General features: G+C 42.3%; 1 protein-coding gene and 1 pseudogene across 2 annotated transcripts in view; one reads left to right on the top strand and one right to left on the bottom strand.

Moving 5' to 3' along the window:
* DCLK1 (doublecortin like kinase 1) overlaps nucleotides 1-14101 on the bottom strand; it is a 393955-nt gene that overhangs the window by 236825 nt on the left and 143029 nt on the right. The gene's annotated exons all lie outside the window — the stretch shown is intronic.
* The window catches only part of LOC133762551 (lamina-associated polypeptide 2-like), a 41520-nt pseudogene continuing 27845 nt past the window's right edge, over nucleotides 427-14101 (top strand).

Genomic DNA, 14101 nt, shown 5'->3' with positions numbered 1-14101 from the left:
GTGGTCTTTCCCGGTCCAAATGCAATGAGGCTGAGAGAAGATCCCTTGGCTCCCCTGAGTAATGGGGCCCTACGTGGGGAAGTCTCGGGATTTGTTTTCTACGGCTGCAACAGAATACCCCAAACTGGGGAGTTAATAAACAACAGATGTTGACTTGTCTCGTGGTTCTGGAAGCTGGGAAGTCCGAGAGAATCCTCTCTCGTGTCACCCCTTGGCTGAAGGCAGGAGGACGGAAGAGCAGGTGTGAGAGGTGCAGAGGACAATAGGGGGCCGCTTTTAAACAAGCCCACTCTGAAGACAATGACTCCAACCCATTCAAGAAGGGAGAACCCGAATGGACCTGACCTCCTTGGAAAACACTGGGGTCGTCCTTCTGCAAGGAAACACCCAGTACATCACAGTGGCAATTCACTGTCAACATGAGCTATGGAGGAGAACCTCACACCACAAGCGCAATCTGGGTCTACAACACTTGCTGTTTTTCTCACTAATTTTGGGGAACTTGGTCCTGTACGCTTCACTGGGGTCCAGGAGTGCCCCACCCTTGGGCATCCCATGTTATGCTGGTGAGAGCAGCCAGGACCATTGATTATTCTTACTCTGGCTCAGCTTCTGGGCACTCCCTGCCCCTTTTTAGGAGCTCTCTTTCCTCTGGAACGCCCCAGTTCACTTGGCAGGGCTATGACAGCCAGCCCCTGTGTTTCCTGTGATTTCGGAGCTGCTCCCGCCCCAGGCGCTGGTGTGAGAGCAGCATGCAGACATCAGGGCCACAGCAGGGACCACACGCCCAGCTGCTGGCCCTGCAGTGGCACTGCTGCCTGTGTGAGGCTGGGGAGCCCGTTTTGTAGCAGTGCTGTGCAGCCAGCTGCTCTCAGCTCTCCCACTGCATCCCGGGAGAGCCACCTGGAAAATATCTCAGCTCTAAGTCACCACATGGCCCACCTAGTTGTAGTTAGTTTGGGAGGGGATTATTAACTCAATTTTGATTCAAATTTTACAACTTAACATTTATTATGCCTTTTATGATTTATGTTTTTAAAACCCAAAGAATGGCCTCACTGCGCTCCCCCGCTGCCTGCAGATGGCTTTCTCTGTACTCATTCTGTCTCAATCTGTGCTCCTTAAATCTATTTTTCAACAGCTGACCTGAAGTTACAGAAACTGGCTCCTCCTCGCTGTCTTCTGAAATACTAGTGTGTCTTGATAAATAGCGGTTTCCATGGAGATGACAAGGGAACATTACCCATGTTGCGATGAGCTCTGATTTTATCTTGAACCATTAGCTTTCACCCACAGCTCATTCATTATTCATTTGCAGTACGGAAGTGGCTGCGGCCCAGAGCATTTCAGGGGACCTGAACTGTTGGCTCTGCCCAGAGCGAGGTGCAGGGCAACACTGCACAGGCCTGGAGGAAGGTAACGCCAGGATTTAAACAGCCACCAGGAATGACAGGCTAGTGTCCTCCCTGCAGGGTACATCTGCTGCAATGCAAATTTCCAGCAAAGCATAAATTAGGGACTTTACAAATTCTCCCAGGACTCAGAGGATAATGGGGCACAGTGCCCACAATATATGTCCTCTCTCTAATGCCTACTGCTTGCTGGTCTTTCCTGAGCTGACCTCTTCCTGTCCCCACACATGTCCCCTGCAGTCTGTGAACTTAATTTTTGCAAAAGATACATATTTTGAAATTTCAAACATGAGCTTCATAGAGCCTTTTTTATGACTTTTTTGTTTTTACCTTGGAAGAAAGTAATCTTTAATCTTAAAAAAATACTGATTTGTGATAAACTAACAGTTGACAAGCACCAGATATTCATATACCTTTTTTAAAAAAGAAAGCATAGGGGCCAGCGCTGTGGCGCAGTGGGTTAAAGCCTTGGCCTGAAGCGCCAGCATCCCATACAGGCACAGGTTTGAGACCCAGCTGCTCCACTTCTGATCCAGCTCTCTGCTGTGGCCTGGGAAAGTAGCAAAAGATGGCCCAAGTCCTTGGGCCCCTGCACCCGCGTGGGAGACCCGGAGGAAGCACCTGGCTCCTGGCTTCGGATCGGTGCAGCTCTGGCTGTTGCAGCCAACTGGGGAGTGAACCATCGGATGGAAGACCTCTCTCTCTCTCTGCCTCTCGTCTCTCTGTGTAACTCTGACTTTCAAATAAATAAATAAATCTTTTTTAAAAAAGAAAGTATAACTACAGAGGTAGCTAATGTTATGTACATTCTTATCCATGTCTTCTAAAAATACAAAAATTACATCTGAGGCCAGCATACTCATGAAAAGACTTATAAGCACAGAGGATATATGGATACTTTGAAAAATCTATGATCATGGAGTTAAAGATATTTATTTTGTGCAAAAAATTGAAATCTATGCACATTTTTTAATAATAGGTCTTTTCCACAAACTTTTTGAAGTCCTGAAGTCACCTGCCCCCTACATCTCCCCACTCCAGTATATTCATGGCGGCCCTAAGTCCTAGTTCCCAACAAGATTTCCCTTTCTAAACAATGTGTTAATGTTCCCAAGGCTATAAAAAAGTCAGCTGAATATCAAAGTGCAATCTGATACCAAAGTACACATTAAAAATTACTAGTGTCTGTGTGTATGTTGATACACTACTGAAGGCATCTGTTCATAACCTATATTTGGAAACACTGGAGACCCACTGCCATCACTATTTTCAATTTGAAACAATCCTCTCCACATCCTGCCCTGGAGAACACTAAAGGCTGCCTGACTTTTAAAGGCAGCCTAGGATTTTCCAGAGCTCAGCAGCTTTGTCAATAAATCAAGGCCAAGGCCCATTGCTGCGGAGTAAAGTTTAAACCTCAGCAACACCTTTGTAAAGTACAGTTGTCCCTCAGCTTCCTGGGAGCATCAGTCTCCAAAACCCATGAATGTTCAAGTCTCTTGCGTAGAGTGGCACAGTTCAGGCATATAACCTACACCTATCTTCACGTATGCTTCGCATCATTTCTAGTATATATAAAGCTAACACAATGTAAGGAGTTGTTATACTACATTGCTTAGGGAACAATGGCAAGGAAAACAAGTCTGGACATGTTCAGTACAGACAATTCTTCTTCTATCTGCAGTTGGCTGACTCCAAGGATGCAGAACCCACAGACATGCAGAGTTGACTGTAATGAAACACAGCAGAATGAGGGAATGGGCTGATTTCTTATTGAGAGAAAAGGCACCTGCAAGAAGCCCTCACATTTCCCATGACTTTGGAGCACATCCAAAAGTGTACATCCTATTGCGTTCCTTGGCACCTCTTGGGGTTCCATCTTCCATCTCCTCCAACCCAATCAGTTCCTGGCCTATCCCAATCACATGTTCACCCTTTTCTGAAACTAACTTGTACTCAGAGGCAGTGGCTCTTAGTGTAATGAACACCTGTTCTCCACTTGGTTCAAAGATACAGAGTGTATTACCTTAATCCAGGCTTGGAAATCTCCAGATTCCTCACAGCACCCATGCAGATCTGTTTACCGATACTCAGCGGACATTCTTGATTAAGTCAGGGCATATGGTACCTAAACTCATTGTGAAGTCCAAGTAAGACTTCACATGTTATTATTTTGTGTTTTTTATTAAATATTTATTTGTTTATTTAACAGGCAGAGTTACAGAGAGAGAGCAAGACAAAAAGATTTTCCATCCATTGGTTCACTCCACAAATGGCTGCAACAGCCCTGGCTGGGCCAGACTGAAGCCAGGAGTCAGGAGCTTCACCCAGGTCACCCACGTGGGTGCAGGGGCCCGAGCACTTGGACCAACTTCCACTGCTTTCCTAGGTGCATTATCAGGGAGGTGTATCAGAAGTGGAGCAGCTGGGACTGAACTGGTGCCCCTATGCAATGCTATACCAAAACTTGCTATGCCACAACACTGGCCCCTTTTGTATTGGTTTTTAAACAGATATCCAATGCTGGGAATTTTTTTTGGGGGGGGGAATATTTCTGAATATTTCAGAATATTTAGATAGGTGGAGAAAAAATGGATAACTTGATGCTAGAAAATCCAGGACTGGGTCAAGATAATTTTGTAGGCATAAAACTGCCACCCTATGGGCCAGCGCCGTGGCTCACTAGGTTAATCCTCTGCCTGCAGCGCTGGCATCCCATATGGGTGCCGGGTTCTAGTCCCAACTGCTCCTCTTCCAGTCCAGCTCTCTGGCCCAAGTGCTTGGGTGCTTGCACCCGCATGGGAGACCAGGAAGGAGCACCTGGCTCCTGGCTTCGGATCGGCTTAGCTCCAGCCGTAGCAGCCATTTGGGGGGTGAACCAACGGAAGGAAGACCTTTCTCTCTGTCTCTCTCTCACACTGTTTAACTCTGTCAAAACAAACAAACAAACAAAAACTGCTACTCTGTTCCAACCGCATGTAACAAGTGACTTCTCTAAGAGGATACTTTAAAAATGCTCATGGAAAATGAAATGAGAAGAAAATTAAATGCAAAGCTTTTTTTGGTGCAATAAACTTGAAATCTGTGCATATAAAGAGTCTTTAAGACATTCATGGGAAAGTATAGTTTTGAAAAAAATTATAAATGGGGCTTAAAAATTTTTTTGCACAAAACAAACATCTTTTAATTCCATTTTCTACTATGTTTTGGAAGTATTTTGGAAATATTCTTTCATATTTGGAAATAATCCTATGAAGGTCTTCAATGTGTGTTTGACAAAGCTTTTACTAATGCTTGGAATCTACTACATAAATCACCTAAAACATCAAAAACAAATGCAAATCATATTTTTAATGATGAAATTATGTATTATGATTACAATGTTCTAAGTGTGTTTTGGCTTAATTGCCTCTCTAAGAAATCCCAAGGCAACCAATAACAAATGGCAAAATCCATTCTGATCTACAAATAAATCATAGATAACAGCTTGGTTCCCACACTTAAACCTTTCTAGTTCACATCTCCTCCTATAAGCCTTAGCTGTTAACAGGTTGACAGCCAATATTCAATTTTGCTGCTTTCAAACTCAAGGCAGTCTGAATCCACTTGGGAGATAAATAATCTCCTTTGATGTAAGAAGGTGTACAAGGCCTTGCTTTTACAAGCAAACTCTGACAAAGATAATAAGTGCCTGACAGTGCATCCAGGTTCAAGTTTCTAAAATAAAGGATTGTAATGCAACAAGCTAGCAGTAGTAGGAAGCAACGCTATTTCTCACTTTGCTTGCTTTCTTGAACAGAAAGTGCTCTTTTAAGTTTGGAGATTAAAAGAGTAGTGAAAAGTGAAAGCACAGGGAAATACACTCAGTCTCTGTGCACGTCTACCTTTCCACTGGAAATCTACGTCTGACCTCCCATAGTTACCATAAAGCTTAGAATCCAAGATTGCTGGCTTTTCCACAGAGCAAACTTCTTTCATGGTGTTTCTTCTTATCAATGATACCACAGCTGGCTGAGTCTTTTGTGTCTTTCTTGACCAGTGTCACATGTCCAGTTTGGCTGGGGTTGCCCTGCTTATGTTTGCTTTCCCATTATCCTGACCAATTTAGCCTTTGTCCTGGAAAATGTCCTAGGTTAGACAATAAATCAAGACACTCAATTTTCTCTTTCCCCTCAAAATCCTGTTGATTTTTCCTTTATGTTATCTGGTCATTCATTTCTTCATTTAAATTCTCCCATCTTTATGAACTGCACTGTCTGTGATTACTCATCTTGAGTCAATAATACAAATGAAGCTATTGCTCTGAAGTCCTCAGTATCTTCATGCTATTTAATTGATAAAGTCCAAATTCAGGCATTCAAGGTCTCTCACATCCAGGGCCTTAGGCTGTTTCTCTAGTCTTATTTCCAATTGCTCCCTTATATAACACCAGCAAAGATGCCCACTCAGCTTCCTATGCTCTATCTATGCATCTACTTCTGGGATGCAGTTGCTCAAGATGCTCTGAATTCTCTAATCTAAGATCTGTTTTCCTTTCAAGACTCAAGTCTCACTTCTTCCTTGCTGACCCTGCATTTGATCACTTCTACAAAATAGCATTCCTGCAGCAAGTGCCCTCAGAGCCACAGTTAGCAATTGGCATGCCCCACCTTGCATTCTTGTCTTTTTCTTATCTCTACTCTTCTGCAGAACACACCATAAGCTCAACAACAGTAGGCTCTGCATTAACAGATTCAACCAACTGTGGATAGAAAAATATGGAGAAAAACGTGTCTGTGTTGGACATATACAGACATTTTTTCCCTGTCATCATCTCTTAAAAATACAGTATAACAATTCACATAGATTTTACAATATTAGGTATTAAAAGTGATCTAAAGATGGTTCAAAAGATAATGAAAATTTGTGCAGATTCTTTGAAAATACTACATAATTTTATGTAAAGGATTTTAGCATCCATAGACTTTGGTATCCACATGGGTTCCTGGAACCAATCCAAATGGACACCCAGGACAACTATAATTCTCTCTTCTAACAACCACCAAAATCTGCTCATAGTAGGCAAGGGCAACATGAAGTAGAGAAAAGAACAGAATTCCCATCCCCAGTTTCTATAGCTACACAATGGGGGATGATGATGATGATGATGATGATAACCACTTCACCTTCATCACCAGGTGGTTATGAGGGTCAGGTAAAGTGAGTCTGTTACAAATTACAGAATCCTAGCTCCACGGGGGAACTGGTCAGCATTTTCTGATGAGAGTAATAAGGAGACTATCTAGTCACAACCTAATCAGAACTGTCCATCACACCGTGCCCCAGAGACATCCTGGGACCTGAGCTGACCACATCCTGGGCAGGTATCACAGGACTGGAATTCAGTTGCTCAGTAGCACTTGAATGAAAAATTTGGGAGTTAGGAAATGCATCAGCCTGGAAGCTACCATATTTCATTTCCCCTTTCCAAAGCCAAAATCTTTTAAGAGCTGACTATGGAATACAAAAGGTGGAAAGAATGAGGCAACCAGTTAAAGCCTTTAGTCCATCCAGCATTTAAGACCCCTTTCAAGTCCTTTTCTCTCGGCTGCAATTCCTTTGGAGATGTTGGAACCAGTACTATGAGCCCTTTGAAAAGAAGAAAGGGGGAAAAGCAGCATGTAGCCTCCAAAAAGATAGCTAAGCCCTTTTGTGGGGGGAAGTCAAGGGCATGTGATTTTGGAATCAGACCCACTTTACAATTTCAGTTCTATGTTTGATTGAGGTGCTCCAGCCTAGCCTAGCAGCTCTTCTGAAATCTTCCACATCGAAGCAATCTGTGTATTGATGGATGTTGGCGGCAGGAGTCAAGTGAATCAGAGAAAATACAAGTGTGAAAGCAGGGAAGCGGTTCTTCTTCAGCTCCTTTTCTTGCTGTAAGCTTTCCACCCCACATTACAGTCAATCACATTAGAGCCCACAAGAGAAATCTCGAAGCACCATGCCCAACTGACCTCAGACCACACATTCTTAACTAATAAAACTCCCTTGTGCCAGCTTGTGAGGATACAGATGCCAAGCTAATATAAGGTAACAATTTTGCAAGATAGTTTTCCCCAATAATTACAATAAAAATAAAAGAAGGCAGCCAACTGGTGAAGCTGTCTGTTCCTCTTGAAAAGATATTTCATGTTCCTTCAAGCTTCATTATCAATGATTGGCTCAGACGAAAGAGAGGCTTCCAGCAGCTTTTACCCAAGACCAGGCTTGACAAATGTGGCATGATTTTGGCACAGCTCGGGCACTGATTCAGTCTTCAAATGTCTGGCACACTCCCTGAACTTCTGAACCTGACCTAAAGCTATTATGAGCTTTACATTTTCAAGCGACTGCATCATTAAGCAACCAGCAGGCAATGGTATTACTATCTTATCCATTGCCCGAATACCACAATGCATTTAAAGGCAATTGACATAAATCAGCAAGGGAAGGCACAGACGATGGCAGCAAGAAATAGTCCATCATAAAGATTTGTTCCAAAGCATGCAGGTTGAAACTGTAGCCCATTCAACTGGAAACACAGATATGTCACAAATTCAGAAAGCTATGAGAGCAATTTGTGATTTTTCACCAAAAACATACACTGTACATAATTTTTGTTCAGGTGTTTTCAAAGGGAGTTTTGAAGTGGTAGGATTTTTTCTTTTCCTTTCTTAAACCTCTATTCCAAGAAAATAGATGAAGTGTCCACATTCCATTCTAACTAAAGTTTTCTGTTTTTTTGCATTAAATTACCAATATTCCCTCATTTTTTCCCAGGTCATATTATAAAGATATAAACTAAATGCAAAATGATGACATTTAAGCAAACTAAAAATGCATAGCTTTTGCTATATCTAATGCTATACACTTCGAATGTCCCTGGTAATATGGGGCAATATTTTCCATGCTTCACCCTAACATATAATAAAAAGAATGAAAATAATTTCAAGTATAAGGAGAGGGAAAACAACTTGGCAGCTTTACTAGCAAAACTAGCAGAATAATATAAATTTTATATAAATGTCCTTTTATGCTCCCTTTATTTACTGAGGCCAATTTAAATGTTAAGGAATGATCTGGAAGGCTCTTCAATTTCATCAACAATTAACCAAAAAATTATCATTCTGCATGAAAGTGTCCTCTCTTCCTAAATCATTAGACAGAAGACACTGGCTTTGCTAAGCCACAAGAGGGTGAATAACAGAACATGACTTATTTTTCCTGGCATGCTGTGATGGCCGTGTGAAAGAATACAAATTAGCTCAGGTCCATGAGATCACACATTGGTACCATACATTTTTGTTTCTTTATTGTTATTTTAACTGCAAACTCAGCAGAAATGTTCAAACATAAGCAATGTGATTAAAACAATTTGCCTCAAATATCCCCTATGTTAAACTTAGGCCAACAATATTTTTACTCCATTATAATTTTCAATAAAATCACCAATGCTTTTAAAAGGGTCTCTTCCTGGTAACTCACTCAGTCATGCTGTATTGCAAACAGGACCACCTACAACGCTGCCCATTTCCACTCATGACAGCTAAACTCATGTGTCAATTTGGTTGGGCTATGGACCTCACATAAATGGCCAAACATTGTTCTGGAAATTTCTGTGAGGATGTTTTTAGATAATATTAATTTACATTGATGGGGCCAGCGCTGTGGCGCAGCAGGTTAACGCCCCAGTCTGCAGTGCCAGCATCCCATATGGGTGCCGGTTCGAGTCTCGGCTGCTCCACTTCCGATCCAGCTCTCTGCTGTGGCCTGGGAAAGCAGTACAAGATGGCCCAAGCCCTTGGGCCCCTGCACTCGCGCGGGAGACCTGGAAGAAGCTCCTGGCTCCTGGCTTCAGATCAGCACAGCTCTGGCCATTGTGGCCACCTGGGGAGTGAACCAGCAGACAGAAGACCTTTTTCTCTCTTTCTGCCTCTGCCTCTCTGTAACTCTGCTTTTCAAATAAATAAATAAATCTTTTAAAAAATTTAAATTGGAGCTTTGAGTAAACTGGAATGTGCTCCATAATGCAGGTAGGCCTCATCTGATCAGTCACAAACCTGAACAGAAAAAAAGATCTCCCTGAACAAAAGAGAATTCCGTCGCAGATGGCACTTGGATTTGACCTGCAACCCTACCTCTCTCCAGGGGTCTCCAGCCTCCTAGCCCACCCTGACTATTTTTGACTCACCTGTCTCTGTAACATTGTGAGCCAATTCCCTGGAATAAATCTCATTCTACAAATACATATCCTATTGGTTCTGTTTCCCTGATCTCTGATTATGCACCAATATCTGAAGGGCATTATCCACAGTCATCACCCTCTCTCCACGCCTTGTCTTCGTCGATAGGAACAACACAACTTATGTCTGCACATTTAATATAGAGAGTGAGCGTTCAATCTCTTGGCCACAAAGCTACAGATATTTATTTAACGTTTTTGTTGTTAACACTACTTTCTCAGAAGGGGCCATCAAAGAAGGAGGTACCTTTCTCTGAAGGGAGGAGAGAACTTCCACTTTGATTATGGCCCTGTCTAAACAAAGTAAGAGTTTGTGGACTCAAAAGGCTTCCATAGCCTTGGCAGCTCATGACAAGGGCCTCGGGTTATCACTGACGTCATAAATAAGAGTGTCAATTGTTAAATCAACAATAGAATCACTGTGCACTTGTTCCCCATGTAGGACCTCTGTCCTTAACGTGTTGTATTATGAGATTAAATGGTAAAAATAGTCTTCAAACAGTACCTTGTGTGTCTGTGTGGGTGCAAATTGTTGAAATCTTTATTTAATATAGAGTTGATCTGTATATAAAGATAATTAAAATGAATTTTAATGAAGAATGGGATGGAAGAGGGAGTAGGAGGTGGGACTGGAATGGGGATTGGAAGGCGGGTATGGGGGGGAAGAACTGCTATAATCCAAAAGCTGTACCCATGATTTCTCCTACTGATTTTGAGCACATATTGACTGCATTCAGTTCCTTTAGATGATGAGAAAATATAAGGTTTATTATTAATGAAGATAGACCCTAATCCAACCAAAACCTAGATGTTTATGATTATCTCTAATCTCTTCTCTCATCTCTATTTTAATGGGAAAAAAATAGGGTAGGACAAAAGGTTGAAAACTTGCTTTGAGGGCATAGAAAATTTTCACTTTTCTGTGTGAAGAGAACAAACATTGCTCTAATTTCAAAGGCTGACTTCATTCTGACAATGAGAAACAGTTACGCAGCCAATCACATGTTTATATCTATCAGTCGTTTTTAATTCCAAAGGTCACGAGGCAATGTTGGCCTGATTAGGTTCTCTGATTAGGCAGAAAATAACCAGTTCATAGTGAAAACATTCTTCCTCATCCAGGAAATTCCAAATAAGCTTGTAAGTCATATGATTTGCAATAAAACAATTCTTAAATTAGATGTAAAAGATGCCAGCCCCCAAAGCACAAACCAAACCAAAAACCAAAGTGTGCTTCTCACGGATTAATGACTGTCAATTGTTATGTTCCATTACATGCAATACTCTGACTAAACCGAATGTATAGAGGTTCTGAGGTGCTCTGGTCAGCTTGCGGATAGCAGCCTGAAGTTGAATGCTTCTGCTTCAAAAGTGAATCTAAAAATTCAACCAGGCGCAACCATTTAGCATAGTGGTTAAGACCTCACTTGGAAAGCCCATATCCCATGTCAGGGTCCCTGGATTTGAATCTCAGTTCTTCTTCCTATTATAGCTTTTTGCTAACTTGCAGCCTAGCAGGCAGTAGGTGATGGCTTAAGTACTTGTGTTACTCTCACCCAGGTGGAAGATCCAGAGTGGGTTCCAGTCTCCTGGTTTTGGCCTGGCCCAGCACTAGTGTGGGCATTTGGGGAAGAGATCCAGCAGATGGAGGACGTATCTTTTTCTCTCAAATAAGTAAAGAAAGAAAGGAAGAAAGAAGCAAGAAGCAAGCAAGTGACCAGTCTTCTTTTTGCTGTGCAGTCAACAGTTTCCCTCATTCCAATTGCTGACTCCACTGTTCTGGGAGCATCACCCAGTGAATTGCTGTCCTCTCATTCCCACTTTATTCTTAATTAATAATTAATAAATTATATTTATTAATAAATTAATATGTGTAAATAGAATTAAAGGTTATTAAGAAACTGTAGACATTGTGGAAGGAACACTAGTTAAAAATACCCTCAGATATATTATAAAATTGCGACTCAATACACTCCTCCTAGCATCAAAAAATACTGAACATTGTGATGAATGAAATAAACAGGGGAAGGGTTTGGTGCAGCAGATAAATTGCTGCTTGGGATTCCTGCGATCCACGTTGGAGTACCTGGCTTAACTCTTGGCTCCTCTGCACCTGATCCAGTTTCCTGATAATACACACCCTAGGAAGAAGCAGGTGAAGGCTCAAGTACTTGGGTCCCTACCAGCCATGGAGGAGACCCAGACTAAATTCCTGCCTCTGACTTCAGCTGGGCCCAGCCTTGGCTGTTGTGGATATTTAAGGAATAAGCCAGCAGATGGAAGATCTCTCTCTCTTTGTCTCTCTGCCTTTACAAATAAAATAAAAATAAATAAGTAGAGTTTAAAAAAATTAAAAGATTTATTAAAGTAGAAAAGCAGAAATGCATCTGAACGGACTTGATTTTTACCTTCTTAATAAGGGAGGCCTTCACTAAGTGGTCAGCCCTCCTCTCCGCTCACTGCTCATGCAAATGCAGACCACTCCTGTCCACATTGTCAGTCTTCTACTTCCTCCTGTCCTTGTTTACCAGGCACCTCAGCTTTACCAAACCTTCCTGCCCTCTGTTCAACCCTTCAGGATCACCCCACTTGTGCCAAACTCTCAGATCCCTTCTCACTACAATCTTCCTCCTCTCTTTTCTTGATCATTTCTGGGCAACCAAAAAAATTCCCTCTCCCTTTATCGTTTGGGGTAGCCTCATTTCCCTCCCAGAAGCCAGCTTACTGTCAAGTCTACTAGAGACTTTCAGCAAATATCTACTGTACAAAGTAAGACCATGGTATTGCCGTTATACTCTTGAAGAGTATCCTTATCATTTTACATCTTAGATACATCCTAAAATATTTCCAGAAGAAATAGGCAATGCCAAAAGGACTGAATTAAATGAACTTGATATATCATTAAAGATTTCACTACAAAAATGTGTTGAAAACTTAACACTGCTTTCTAGGTAGCCAGCCCCCAAAGTATGGCAGCAAGGTAGATACTCTTTTTTTCTTTGTTTGTTTTTTGACAGGTAGAGTTAGATAGTGAGAGAGAAAGACAGAGAGAAATGTCTTCCTTCGTTGGTTTACTCCTGAAATGGTTGCCACAGCCAGTGCTGTGCCGATCTGAAGCCAGGAGCCAGGTGCTTCTCCCTGGTCTCACATGTGGGTGCAGGGCCCAAGCACTTGGGCCATCCTCCACTGCCCTCCTGGGCCACAGCAGAGAGCTGAACTGGAAGAGGAGCAACTGGGACTAGAACCTGGCGCCCATATGGGATGCCGGTGCCACAAGGGGAGGATTAACCAAGTGAGCTGGACCCTAAATACTCATTTTTAAAATGATAAAGGAGTTAGATCTTCAGGTACAACTTTAAAATTGATGCAGTAAGGCAGGCTTTTGGCTCAGTGTTGGGGCCACTTGGGATGCCTGCATCTTTGATAAGGGATGTAGATATCCCAAGTGGTGGCTTAAATCACTGAGCCACAACATTCATCTTAATAAGTAAACATTTTCCAATGTGCTCAAGTAAATCTCTGAACCTTAAATTAAACTTCTCCCTTCACTCTGTACAACTGAGAGCTTCGTTATGCTCAGGGCTGTGGTGGGGGCTGAATCAGAACCCCGTAGGTCTCCCAAAGTCTGCTAACACTGTGTTTCTTGAGGTGAAAGTCAGAGGTGATATCAGTGGCTTCAACCTTTTTTCTGTCTCTTCAAGAATATTCTAGAACAAAAAAATCACTGCCTTTTCCTCTCAGGTGGAGCATGAAAGTGCCTTCCTTCCACCTGGCTGAGCAAGGCCTTGCCAGCGGTCAGGGTGACAGAACCTTTCTCTTGAGGCCTATGATTATCTTTCTCAGCTTTGTTTTTCTTGACATAAACGGAGAGTAATCATAAGACTGAAGTTTAAAAACAGGAGTATCAAAATGAACCAAATTCCTTTGTCCTCATTACCGCTACCTGACGTCTTACGTTGCCCCAGAACCAACCTCTCCTGGGAGGAAACTGGTAAAAGATTTTTGGGCATATCATCTGGAACAACGGCGGGGTCTGGTGACCTTCAGTCAAAGGGGATCCTAAACTGCTCTTTACAGAATCATCAACTTCTTACACAAAATACTAACACTATTTTATACAAAAATCCTAACAATATGGGAGGGAATTTGGAGCAGCAGTTAGACTCCACCTGGGATGCTCACAACCCATATCGGCGTGCCTGAGTGTGAGTCAGGTATCTCCTCTTGCACACAAACAAGTGTTAGGCTCTAGAGAGCAAAGTTTTTGCACTCAGGACAGTCATGCTGGGAAGCGGAGCCGATGGCTTGATGTGAGTGAAAAAATGAAGGAAAGTAGGTAAATGTAAGCCCTCAGTCACCAAGGCTTTTCTCCCCCTCTTCACTCCAAGCTTGACTACTGCCACTCCACTCTGCAGCTGGCCTCTGCCTT

The sequence above is a fragment of the Lepus europaeus genome, chromosome 6 (genome assembly GCF_033115175.1).
Source record: "Lepus europaeus isolate LE1 chromosome 6, mLepTim1.pri, whole genome shotgun sequence".
NCBI classification, from domain to species: domain Eukaryota; kingdom Metazoa; phylum Chordata; class Mammalia; order Lagomorpha; family Leporidae; genus Lepus; species Lepus europaeus.
This window is presented reverse-complemented; position numbering and strand designations above follow the sequence as displayed.